The sequence below is a fragment of the Triticum urartu genome, chromosome 7A, assembly GCF_056163025.1.
Source record: "Triticum urartu cultivar PI428250 chromosome 7A, HENAU_Tu73, whole genome shotgun sequence".
NCBI classification, from domain to species: Eukaryota; Viridiplantae; Streptophyta; class Magnoliopsida; order Poales; family Poaceae; genus Triticum; species Triticum urartu.
In genome coordinates, this window is record NC_141879.1 from 725103727 (window position 1) to 725117005 (window position 13279).

The 13279-nt window shown below is 45.8% G+C and overlaps 1 pseudogene; it reads right to left on the reverse strand.

Annotated features, from left to right (window-relative positions):
• Positions 1 to 654: 654 nt before the first annotated feature.
• LOC125528534 (chitinase CLP-like) lies at positions 655 to 11518 on the reverse strand (annotated as a pseudogene).
• Between the last annotated feature and the right edge of the window lie 1761 nt (positions 11519 to 13279).

The following is a 13279-nucleotide window of genomic DNA, read 5'->3' on the forward strand; positions in this document are numbered from 1 at the left end:
CTGGTGCCGTTGCCTTCAGGTTCAGGCCAAACCACACGGCTTCGGTGAGATGGCCGCCTCTGCTCCCCAATGGCGACGTTCTCTTCTAGGCGGCTACACCATTCCGTCCTCTGCCAGATCGGCGCCGCGAGGGACGTGGACGCACGCGGGGCGGCCGGCAGCGAGTGAACGATAGTGCGCGTGCGAGTGTGCGGCGCGGAGCACGTATCTCCTCCCCGCCGCTGCCGAGTTACCTGCTCCCAGCGATGCCCTCTTGTCTCATCCATACAGGTCTGCCCCCTGACATCTCTTTTCCCTCTCAATCTCTTCATCTCTTGTTTGTTTTCTCAAACTCACATAGATCAGAAAGCTCTTGATCCACCAAAAAGCTGAATCATGTGCGTTGGTTATCCAGTCAGGTTTCTTTCCTTTTATCAACTACTCATTTCTGAGAGTATTTAACCAAAAACTACCACATTTCATGGGGACGTGCCCAGAAACTATCACTTTACGAATTTGTGTCGAAAACTACCATTTTTTTGCTAATCTGTGACTAAAAACTACCATGTCAGAAAAGTGCCCGATTCGCCTCTTCTAAACGCCTTTTTGACAGGATGGGCCCACAAGTCGGATTGACCGTTAACTTTGACCGTTATTACAAATGGGACCCACACGTTAACCCTCTTCTTCCTCCTCACTCCCTCTCTTTGGCATTTCTACAAACACCTTGTGTGCAGCTGCAGTTCGCCCGAGATCCTGACCGACGCGCCCTTCTCGGGCGAGCTGAGCGCGTGGCTCTGGATGCTGCTGCCGTCCCCGGCCTACTCCTCGAGCAGGTCTCCGACCAGGGCGCTGGCGGGGGAGGGCCAAGGTCGTCCTCGGCGTCGGCCCAGACGACGTCGTCAGCTCGGTCGAAGCCAGCTGCGCCATGGAGTTGCCGCTGAAACCCGTCCAGTTCTGCCCGCCCTCCAGCATCACGTCCACCTCTAGCACGGAGTACCCCGTCTGCGACGATAGCAACTTCATGGAGTCGTAGCAGAGCTCGAACGGCGCCACCGCCGGCCTGACCCTCCTCGCGCTCCTGCCCATGGCGCGGTCGAAGGCCGCGATCAAGGGGCGGTACACGTCGTGGCGAAGCTCCGTGTAGCGGACCGTGGTGGAGAAGCCGACGATGAGCGCACCGGCGCTTGTGAATGCCACACGCGCTCCGTCCATGGCGATGCCATTGCTGACCGAGACGTAGTAGCCAGGGTCTCCGGCGAACAGGCGGCGCAGCGGGACCCCCTCGGACAGGAGCGTTGTGACTGCCGGCCGGTAAGCCCGGCGAGTGAGGAAGAAAGGGCCGCCGCCGAAGATTGCCGCGCCCGCGCGGTCGCCATCTGTAGGATCGAAAGTATGTCTAGAGGGGGGGTGATTAGACTACTTGACCAAATAAAAACTTAACCTTTTCCCAATTTTAGTTCTTGGCAGATTTTAGCTATCTTAGGACAAGTCAAGCAATCATTACACAATTCAAGCAAGCATGCAAAGAGTTTATTGGCAGCGGAAAGTAAAGCATGCAACTTGCAAGAATATAAAGGGAAGGGTTTGGAGAATTCAAACGCTAGACACGGATGTTTTTCCCGTGGTTCGGATAGGTGGTGCTATCCTACATCCACGTTGATGGAGACTTCAACCCATGAAGGGTAACGGTTGCGCGAGTCCACGGAGGGCTCCACCCACGAAGGGTCCACGAAGAAGCAACCTTGTCTATCCCACCATGGCCATCGCCCACGAAAGACTTGCCTCACTAGCGGTAGATCTTCACGAAGTAGGCGATCTCCTTGCCCTTACAAACTCCTTGGTTCAACTCCACAATCTTGTCGGAGGCTCCCAAGTGACACCTAGCCAATCTAGGAGACACCACTCTCCAAGAAGTAACAAATGGTGTGTTGATGATGAACTCCTTGCTCTTGTGCTTCAAATGATAGTCTCCCCAACACTCAACTCTCTCTCATAGGATTTGGATCTGGTGGAAAGAAGATTTGAGTGGAAAGCAACTTGGGGAAGGCTAGAGATCAAGATTCATATGGTTTGAATGGAATATCTTGGTCTCAACACATGAGTAGGTGGTTCCTTCTCAGAACATACGAGTGAAGAGGAGGTGGAGGGGTATTTATAGCCTCCACACAAAATCCAACCGTTACACACAATTTACCAATCTCGGTGGGACCGAATCAGAAAACTCGGTCGGACCGAAATAGTAAACCTAGTGACCGTTAGGAATTTCGGTGGGACTGACATGCAACTCGGTAGGACCGATTCGGTTAGGGTTTGGGCATAACGTAATCTCGGTGAGACTGATTGCACAAACTCGGTGAGACCGAGTTAGGCAATAAGCTAACCAGAGAGTTGGTCAGGCAAACTCAGTGGGACCGATTCACTCTTTCGGTGAGACCGAAAAGTTACAAGAAGGAAACAGAGAGCTTGCATTGCAATCTCGGTGGGACCGATTTGCTCTTTCGGTGAGACCGAAAAGTTACGAAAGGGAAACAGAGAGTTTGCAACCCCATCTCGGTGAGACCGAGATCCTTATCGGTAGGACCGAATTGCTAGGGTTTGGCAGTGGCAAATGACAAGTGAAACTCGGTGGCGCCGGAATGAAAGAATCGGTATGACCGAGTTTGGCTTAGGGTTTAGGTCATTTGTGGCTATGGAAAAGTGGTTGAGGATTTTGGAGCATATCACCAAGCACATAGAGCAAGAGGCTCATTAAGCAACACCTCATCCCTCCTTGATAGTATTGGCTTTTCCTAAAGACTCAATATGATCTTGGATCACTAAAATATAAAATGAAGAGTCTTGAACTTTTGAGCTTGAGCCAATTCTTTGTCCTTAGCATTTTGAGGGTTCCACTTTCACATCCATGCCATGCCAATCATTGAGCTTTCCTGAAATAATCATCTTGAAATATCATTAGCTCAATGAGCTATATGTTGTTATGAATTACCAAAACCACCTAGGGATAGTTGCACTTTCAATCTCCCCCTTTTTTGTAATTGATGACAACATATAGATCAAAGCTTCGACAAATTATAATAATCATGAAATATATCGTCGCTTTGAGAAGTATGTGATAAGTAAGAGCTCCCCCTAAATTTGTGCATATTTAGAATTTGCTTTGGACTGCAAATGCACAAAGAGTTAGAGTTATGGGTTACTCTTCCATGTCACATACATCTTGGTGGAGCGCTGAAAAATGATAAGAATGAAATGCATGCACTCATCACCAAGACTAGTGAATGATCACAAAAGATAGATAGAATGATAGTATTAAGCAAACATTAAGTGTAGCTTATGATCAAACACATGATCATCGATGTCTCACAGGTATAAGGACGTAGTATCTCACACACAAGCAAACAAAGTTCGAAAAACCACCAAATAAAAACAAGAGAGAATAAAAGCAACACTCTCTCTCGAAGCCTATGATCTATACATTTTCTCCCCCTTTGGCAACAAGTTACCAAAAAGTTCCTAGAAAATGCATAGTGCTAAGTCGACGCTCAGGCTTGATCTTCAGGTGGTGGTGGAGTCCGGAGCACTCCAAGGACGAAGCCTTCGGTAGACGTGGTCGGAGTTGAGGCTGAAGTGGATGCTGGAGCTGGTGGAACTGAGGCTGTGGCTGGTGCAGACGTTGTAGCTCTGGTGTCAGCAACTGGCAGTGCAGACGACCTCGGACCTCGTGGCACCCTGGCAAAAGCATCAGTCGCGGTCCTGCCTCTCCTCTCATTCATGTCATCCTGGAGCTGCTCCACGGCAGTCTGTATCTCTGTCACCTTGATGTCCAAGTCATAGAACCTCTGTTCCATGATCCTCTCTAGGCTTGCCTGGTTCTGAGTCAGGGTGTCTAATCCTTGCTCAATCCGCAGGGTGGACGCAATCAGGTAACCAAGCTGCTCTTGTTTGGTTTTCAGGAAGTAATCAGATGCCTCCTCTTGAGTAGGCATCCTGGCAGCTTTCTCCTTCTTCGCCTTCTCCTTCTTAGCTTGTGCTTGGACAGATGAGGGCTCATTCTCAGTCATAACCACTTGGTTATCTTCAAAATCTGGACGGATGGGCAGGTGTTCCTTATCCAACAAGTATATGCCCGTGCCCATCTTTGATTTGATGAGCTCCTGAATCTGAGGTGCATATCCACAGCTCCTCTTTTGGTCTGCTGCGGTCCTCTTGATTGTTTCCACTATGAGGCTCATGACTTTGAATTTCTGAGGCACGTCAAAGACATGAAGCAAGTTGATCGCGTGACCTCTGAGCATCTTGTGATCTCCAGACTTAGGCAGCAGAGTGTGCCTTAGTATCCAATTGATAGTGGGCAGTCCAGAGAGAAGATAATGCACTGAGCCAAACTTGAAAGTGTCAAGTGCTTCATTCGGGATCTCCTTGTACATGTTGGACATTGAGTTGTGATCCATCTTCTTCTTGGCATAAACGTCCAAGTCATCTGCTTGCTCCTCTGGGGCATTGATCAACTTCGCCCATTCCTCAACAGTGGATTGGTACCTTGTACCCTCTGACATCCAAATGATCCTCCCATCTGGATAGAAGTGTGCTGTGGAGTAGAATTGCATGATTAGCTCCTCGTTCCACTTTGTGAGCTTCTGCCCAACAAATTCTGCAACTCCACACGCACTAAAGCTGTCATACACTCCGGGGTAGTACTCTTCATTTTCCTTCATGTAGGTCCAGTCGACCCATCTCATGTCACATACGATTGGCTTCTTGTCAAGCAAAATGGTCTCATAGAAATCCTGCTGCTCCTTGGTGTGAAACCTGTAATCCACGGCAGTCCTTCTTCTTGAAGCATACGGATCTGCTTCTCTCCACTTCCTCAGCCCTGAGTCTCTCCTGAGCTTCATGTCCTCAGCCACAGGATGAGCATCATTGTGGTCTGGGATCTTGGGCTTGAGTTTTCTGAGAACTTGCTCTTCATCCTCTTCTTCAGCAGCTTCAGGCACTGGGGCCTTGTTCTTCTCAGTGGCTGGGATGCTTCTTGTGTTTCTCTTGGGTGCACTCTTTGGCTTAGATGCAGCCTTGGGTGCTTCCTTGGGCTTGGATGCAGTTGCCCCTGACCTTATGGCATCTCCCATAAGTTTGGCTGCCTTGGGTGCTGGTGTAGCAACCTCTTCTTCTTCCTCCTCATCTACCATGATGGAGGCCTTTCCAAGCACTTTGGCTACGGTCTTCTTGACCCTTTCCTTCCTCTTTTTGCCCTCAGCAGCAACGGGCTCAATGGGAGCAGGCTTCTCAGTTGAAACTCTAGCCTTTGACATGGGCTGCCTGCCTGCTGGCCTTTTGATTTTCAGCCCTGGCTTTGTGCCTTGAGCTAGCTCAACTCTCTTTGATGTGGCCTCTTCCTCTGCCACATAGTCTTCATCTTCAGAATCAGAAGTTCTCTTCTTCCTTTGACGTGTGGCAGCCTTAGGCAGATTGCTGGGGGTGCTCCTGCTGCCATCATCTGAAGAGCTTGAGGGGCTAGTGCCCTCACTCATCACCACTTGCTGCTCTGAGAGGTTCTGGCTGTCTCTTTGGTCTGACATGATGCAAATCTGGCTGCTGACCCTGTGAATAGATTATAGATGAGGTAGAGTGGATAAGCATCACAAAATGCAGAGCTTTTTTGCAAAAGATTAATTCAAAAACTTAGTTTTAGTTTCCCACTGAAATCATCTCGGATCTACCGATTTTAAAACTCGGTGACACCGAAGCAGTTTTGGCAGCAGAACTAGTGAACTCGGTCAGACCGAGTCACAGTTTGGTGGCACCGAGACTGCTAGGGTTTCACAGAGTTCCAAAATCGGTCACACTGATAAGTAATTCTCGGTCAGACCGAGTTTTACTTGTGCAATGGCATAAGCCAAATCGGTGGGACCGAGTTTTACAACTCGGTGGGTCCGAGATGGTTCCGGCGGAAACCTAACCCTAAAATTTTCGAATTAAACCTAATCTACGAGTTCATTGACTGGATAGGAGTTTATCAAACGTGGCAAGAATCATGATGATCACAATGTGCTAGGAATCGGATTGGAGAATAGCACAAAGATTGAGTCCATACCCTAGTTCGGCGGAGACTCGCTACGGCGGCAACGGCGGGGCAGAATTTCCGTTGACGGTGACGGAGACCAGCGACTGGAGGCGGCTGGCGGCGAGGAGGACGATCCGGAGACCCAGGAGGCAGAGCGAGCTATGCGCGGGCGAAGAGGTTTCGGAGAAATTTCCAAAATTTTGCCCGTCACTATATATAGCCCGACCCTATCGGTGTGACCGAGTGGAACAACTCGGTGGCACCGAGATGCAAAACTGTATACAATTATTGCAACTCGGTGTGACCGAAATGTTCAAATCGGTTGCACCGAGATCGAAAACCTAGATCAACTTAATGAACTCGGTAGGACCGAAAGTATGGTATCGGTCAGACCGAGATTCATAAAGAGGTTTTGGAAGTTTAAGTCTATGACGAATCGGGGACTCCGAGCGCTCCTCACACAGAGTGGTTCGAATCTGACTTGATCAAATTTTGTGATGCAGCATGAATAGAGTTTGAGACGAGAAAAGCATAGATAGCTAGAGGAGGTTCTTAGGCATTCTTGTCCATCCACTTGGCAAAAGAAGATAAAGCCAAACAATCAAAGCAACAAGTGGATGTCCTCGAATGAGTAAAATATGCAACCAACATGCTCACACGATAAGATGGCAAATGAAATATGTGGCAAAGCATGCACAAACAATTCTAGCATCTATCAAGCAATTTGCGATGACTAGGTCATCTATATATGAGTATATTGACTTAGGAGTCAAGTGAGAGCACTTGATCGTAGGTCATACTCATCATTTAAGCTCAAGTGGGGTTACCACTTTTACATAAAGCATTGTTGTATTCACATCTTTAGAGTTGCTTTAACTCAAGTTTTAGAGTAAAGCTCCCGCTAGATGTGATATCCCCCCCAAGAGGGATGAACTAACCTTGGGTTTTGTCGATGATGACTTCATGTAGATGTTGAAGATGTGGATGCTCAATGTTGATGTAGATCTCTTGGAGCTATCCATTTGAGTGAATTGCACTTTCAATACCTACATGGGTTAGTCCCACAAGGAACAAACAAGGATATCCATAGACATAGAGTGATGCACACACAAGATGAGGTCCATGAAAACTTTAGGTTACCTTGTCCCTTGTCTTACCAACAAGAGGGTTTGTGACTCCTTGAACTAGTGCAAGATGTGGAAGTTGATTGCACTTGTTCTTTGCCAAAATGATAAGAGTGAAGTATGTTGGCGGAGTCACCCTCAAGAACTCTCTAGTTCTTCTTCTTTTGGATCCACACCATCTTGATGGGAATCCTTGGAGTTGTAGTCGTACTTGATGAAGTGGAACTTGAAGTAGTCTTGGGAATCCACTTGACTAAGGTCTTAGGAGCTTCTTCAAATGCATCAATCTCCTCTTGAAGCTTGTCCCTGCCTTTTTGCTTGTAGTCTTGTGGTGGAAGATCATCTTGAGCTTGTGTCCCCTTGAAAGAAGTATCATACTTCTCTTGTTGAGGAACAAACTTTGTCTTGGGATATTGATCTTCTTCCCACTCAACTCCATTGGCATTGAACTTTCGTTCAAAACCAACACCTTGATTCTTCCGGTGCATTCGTTGCTTGCGCATAATTTCCTCGAATTGCTTACTTCCGGCAAGGCTCTTGTAAACACCTTTCTCTATAATTCCCTTCAATAAGATATTTTCTTGCTCAACTGTAACTTGGCTAAGAGAATCATTAGTGGAATCAAGAGAACTACTAGAAGCAACAATATTGGATTTAGCATGATCATCGTTACTACTAGAGGAAGAATCTTTCTTGTTCTTGTTACTAGACTTGACTTGAGGCATGTAAGTGGATAATAGTAAACGCTTGGCAATGTAAGAAGAACTTTTCTTGCGGAGATCATCATTGATTGCCTTTAAGAACTCATGCTCTTGCTCAAGATTGAGCTTTTCAAAGCGTAATTTCTCATGAGCTCTTAAAAGTTCTCGATGATCTTCGAAGATGGTTTCATGAGCTAACTTAAGAGTGTTTAGTTCTTTAGTTAGAGCCTCAATCTTCTCCTTATCATTGTCATTCGTTTTATCTTGATTAGCATGATTAATTGATGTTTCACCATAGTACTCATCACTTGAGTTGTCAACAAGCAAATCATCATCACCTAACAAGTCATCTTCATCACTATCAAAATCAACATACTCGGGGTGTGTTACCTTAGGACCTTTGGCCATGAAGCATCTTCCAATTCCTTCATTTGGTGAGTCAAATATGTCGTAGGAGTTGGTTGACACAAGTGCTAGACCGGCAACACCTTCATCTTGAGTATCTTCGGAGTCGGAGTGATAACTTCTCTCGGAGTGGCTGTCGGAGTCGGAGCCGGATACCCATTCACCAACATGAGCTTGATGTCTTCGTTTTGTGTAGCTCCTTGATGATTTTTCCTTCCTTTCCTAATCCTTGCTTCTCCGTGAGTATCTCCGTTCATAACGATCATCTCTATTCCTTCTCTCTCTTGGTGGTGATTCTTTGCTTCTTCTTTTTGGAGAATCTTCTCTTCTCTTGTGGGGAGCCGTACACTCATTGGAATAGTGTCCGGGTCGTCCACAATTGTAGCAGTTTCGCTCTTGACTAGAAGATCTTTTGCCATTGTATGACCTTGATTTGAAGCTTCTATCTTTGCTTCTACTCTTGTAGAACTTGTTGAAGTTCTTCACCATTAAGCTCAATTCTTCATTGAAGTTTTGTTTCTCACTTGATGATGTGGGGACTTCACATGAGGCTTTGTAGGCACCACTTGATTTGTTGTGAAGTTCCTCTTTATCCTTGAGTGACATTTCATGAGCAACAATCCTTCCAATCACTTCCGTTGGTTTGAGATCTTTGTAATTGGGCATCATTTGGATCAATGTGCACACGGTATCATATTTCCCATCCAAGGCTCTTAGCATCTTCTTGATGATGAATCTATCGGTCATCTCTTCACTTCCTAAGCCGGCAATCTCATTTGTGATGAGAGCAAGCCTAGAGTACATTTCAGCGACACCTTCACCATCCTTCATCTTGAACTTGTCAAGTTGACTTTGGAGCACATCCAACTTGGATTCCTTGACGGAGTCGGTACCTTCGTGCATATCAATCAAAGTATCCCAAATTTCCTTTGCATTCTCAAGGCGGCTGATTTTGTTGAATTCTTCGGGGCACAATCCGTTGAAGAGAATATCACAATCTTGAGCATTGTATTGCAACATCTTCAACTCATCCGCGGTAGCTTCACGGTTTGGTTATCTCCCATCAAAGAACTCACCTTGCAAACCAACACAAACAATAGCCCATACGGCGGGGTTATGTCCAAGAATATGCATTTTCATTTTATGCTTTCAACTAGCAAAATTAGTGCCATCAAAGTAAGGACCTCTACGGTGATAATTTCCCTCGCTAGATGCCATGCTCTCCTAGGTTGTGAAACCAAGGCTATGACCACCAAAAGCAATGGAGATCAAGGCAAATAGAGACCAATGCTCTGATACCACTTGTAGGATCGAAAGTATGTCTAGAGGGGGGGTGATTAGACTACTTGACCAAATAAAAACTTAACCTTTTCCCAATTTTAGTTCTTGGCAGATTTTAGCTATCTTAGGACAAGTCAAGAAATCATTACACAATTCAAGCAAGCATGCAAAGAGTTTATTGGCAGCGGAAAGTAAAGCATGCAACTTGCAAGAATATAAAGGGAAGGGTTTGGAGAATTCAAACGCTATTGGAGACACGGATGTTTTTCCCGTGGTTTGGATAGGTGGTGCTATCCTACATCCACGTTGATGGAGACTTCAACCCACGAAGGGTAACGGTTGCGCGAGTCCACGGAGGGCTCCACCCACGAAGGGTCCACGAAGAAGCAACCTTGTCTATCCCACAATGGCCATCGCCCACGAAGGACTTGCCTCACTAGCGGTAGATCTTCACGAAGTAGGCGATCTCCTTGCCCTTACAAACTCCTTGGTTCAACTCCACAATCTTGTCGGAGGCTCCCAAGTGACACCTAGCCAATCTAGGAGACACCACTCTCCAAGAAGTAACAAATGGTGTGTTGATGATGAACTCCTTGCTCTTGTGCTTCAAATGATAGTCTCCCCAACACTCAACTCTCTCTCATAGGATTTGGATCTGGTGGAAAGAAGATTTGAGTGGAAAGCAACTTGGGGAAGGATAGAGATCAAGATTCATATGGTTTGAATGGAATATCTTGGTCTCAACACATGAGTAGGTGGTTCCTTCTCAGAACATATGAGTTGGAATGATGTATGTGTTCTGATGGCTCTCTCCACGAGTGAAGAGGAGGTGGAGGGGTATTTATAGCCTCCACACAAAATCCAACCGTTACACACAATTTACCAATCTCGGTGGGACCGAATCAGAAAACTCGGTCGGACCGAAATATTAAACCTAGTGACCGTTAGGAATTTCGGTGGGACTGACATGCAACTCGGTAGGACCGATTCGGTTAGGGTTTGGGCATAACGTAATCTTGGTGAGACCAATTGCACAAACTCGGTGAGACCGAGTTAGGCAATAAGCTAACCAGAGAGTTGGTCAGGCAAACTCGGTGGGACCGACTCGCTCTTTCGGTGAGACCGAAAAGTTACAAGAAGGAAACAGAGAGTTTGCATTGCAATCTCGGTGGGACCGATTCGCTCTTTCGGTGAGACCGAAAAGTTACGAAAGGGAAACAGAGAGTTTGCAACCCCATCTCGGTGAGACCGAGATCCTTATCGGTAGGACCAAATTGCTAGGGTTTGGCAGTGGCAAATGACAAGTGAAACTCGGTGGCGCCGGAATGAAAGAATCGGTATGACCGAGCTTGGCTTAGGGTTTAGGTCATTTGTGGCTATGGAAAAGTGGTTGAGGATTTTGGAGCATATCACCAAGCACATAGAGCAAGAGGCTCATTAAGCAACACCTCATCCCTCCTTGATAGTATTGGCTTTTCCTAAAGACTCGATGTGATCTTGGATCACTAAAATATAAAATGAAGAGTCTTGAACTTTTGAGCTTGAGCCAATTCTTTGTCCTTAGCATTTTGAGGGTTCCACTTTCACATCCATGCCATGCCAATCATTGAGCTTTCCTAAAATAATCATCTTGAAATATCATTAGCTCAGTGAGCTATATGTTGTTATGAATTACCAAAACCACCTAGGGATAGTTGCACTTTCACCATCGCCTGGGAGGCACAACACGAACGAGCTAGCGACCCTCTACATGCTCGCGAACTGCGCCGAGAACGAGCGGGCGGAGCGTGCGAGCCCCGCGACGCCGACGGCGCCGCAGGAGGCGGCGACAGAGAAGGAGACCGGGAACAGCGGGCAGACAGCATCACGCGAGTGGTCTGGCCGTGGTCGGCGCTTCACGGCGACGTGACGACTGGGGCTGAGAGCTCGAGGACGACCGGGCAGCCGGCGTTGAGGGCCGCCACACACACAGGGTGTTTGTGGAAATGCCAAAGAGAAGGAGAGAGGAGGAAGAAGAGGGTTAATGTGTGGGTCCCATTTGTAATAACGGTCAAAGTTAACGGTCAACCTGACTTGTGGGCCCATTCTGTTAGAAAGGCGTTTAGAAGAGGCGAATCGGGCATTTTCCCGACATGGTAGTTTTTAGTCACAGATTAGCAAAAAAAGTGGTAGTTTTCGGCACAAATTCGTAACGTGGTAGTTTCTGGACACATTTCCATGAAATGTGGTAGTTTTTGGTTAAATACTCCACTTCTGAGGAACATAAGACAGTGCAACATATCTTCTTCATTACTGCTCACTCCTGCAGTACTGACAATCATTTCATAGGGCAGATAATGTGTTTCCTATAAGTCATACATCTATGTGAACTGAACATACCATCATGAACTACATAAACAGGGAACCGTCGAGGCCTTCAACTAACTTCAGTAAATCATAGCAACAGTCCAGTATCCCTGGGCATCAATGACATGTGTTCTTTTGTACTGCTCTCTCGATCGTCGCTTGTCAGGTTGCCACTAGGAAGAGCTGTGGTGGCGACTAAGACGAGAACAATGGGACACTGAAGTCCCCTGATGTTTGTGTTTATCACAGGTGCTCTATCTTTTCCATCATTCTTTTCCTGTATTTTATTCTAGATCAGTGACTACTCTCATTTCCATATCTACTGGGAGGAAGAAAGTCGGCAGGTGAACCTTTGCGACTATGTCAATCACTGCTTTGTTTAAACTCATAATATCATCCCTTTTAAGCTATTAAATCATAAGACATAGTTTTGTTGTTGATTTTTTCTAATTCCCACTTTATTGCTTCACATAGACTATTTAGGGCTTATTTGAAATAACCTGCTCTGATAGTGCAGGAAAACATCATAAATGAAAACAAAAGAATTCATAAGAAGGCATACAATGATTTGGTGGAGAAGACGGAGGCTTTGTGTGAAAATTAGGTTTGAAACTCAATTAGATTCTAAACTATTCTTTTGGCTGCTACTGCTCTATCCTTCAAACTTCTTTTCTGAAAAATTGAAAGATAAATACAATAATGATGCATCTCTGCAGATAAATACAAACTCAGTATTGTTCAGGGCCCAAATTCTTGATTGAACTTATGGTCAGTTTCAAATATTAGTTCACGATACACTTGCCAAAGATAAGTAACAACCTATTTGAGCAAATTGGAAACACATGCGGATCAGGAGCACTAGAAATTCTTAAGGGCATTGGGTTATTGAACTGCATGTACTGATGTGATGCGTGTGTTGTTTTTCAACTCAATATTGCTCTTCCTGATTTTGGAACCGTTGACACACACTGCACACTCATAGGCTCATTTAATCCTCATGGTAAAAAACCAAAAAGTTGTGTAGAAATGTCTTCGGGTTCGGGTGATAACGCATATTTGTGCCCCTATTTGTTCAGTGTTCATGTCGGTCCATCGTATTATTTTATCCCCGTAGGCATACTACTCATCTCCTCTTAATATTGATTTTCTTAACTTGTTCTGACTTTTGTGTTTGCTAAATGCAGCTAGCTTCGGCAGGTTTGTTAGGCTAATATACGGTATTGAGCTTTGCTACATGATAATACACAGATGATACTAGAGGATGTTTTGCAATTAGGAAGGTACTTTGTTTACGAGCTGATTGTCAACTTTCTTAAAAAGATGCATGGTTGTTGTATCCTATCCGACAATATAAAACTTTTGTCATGATATTTCCTTGT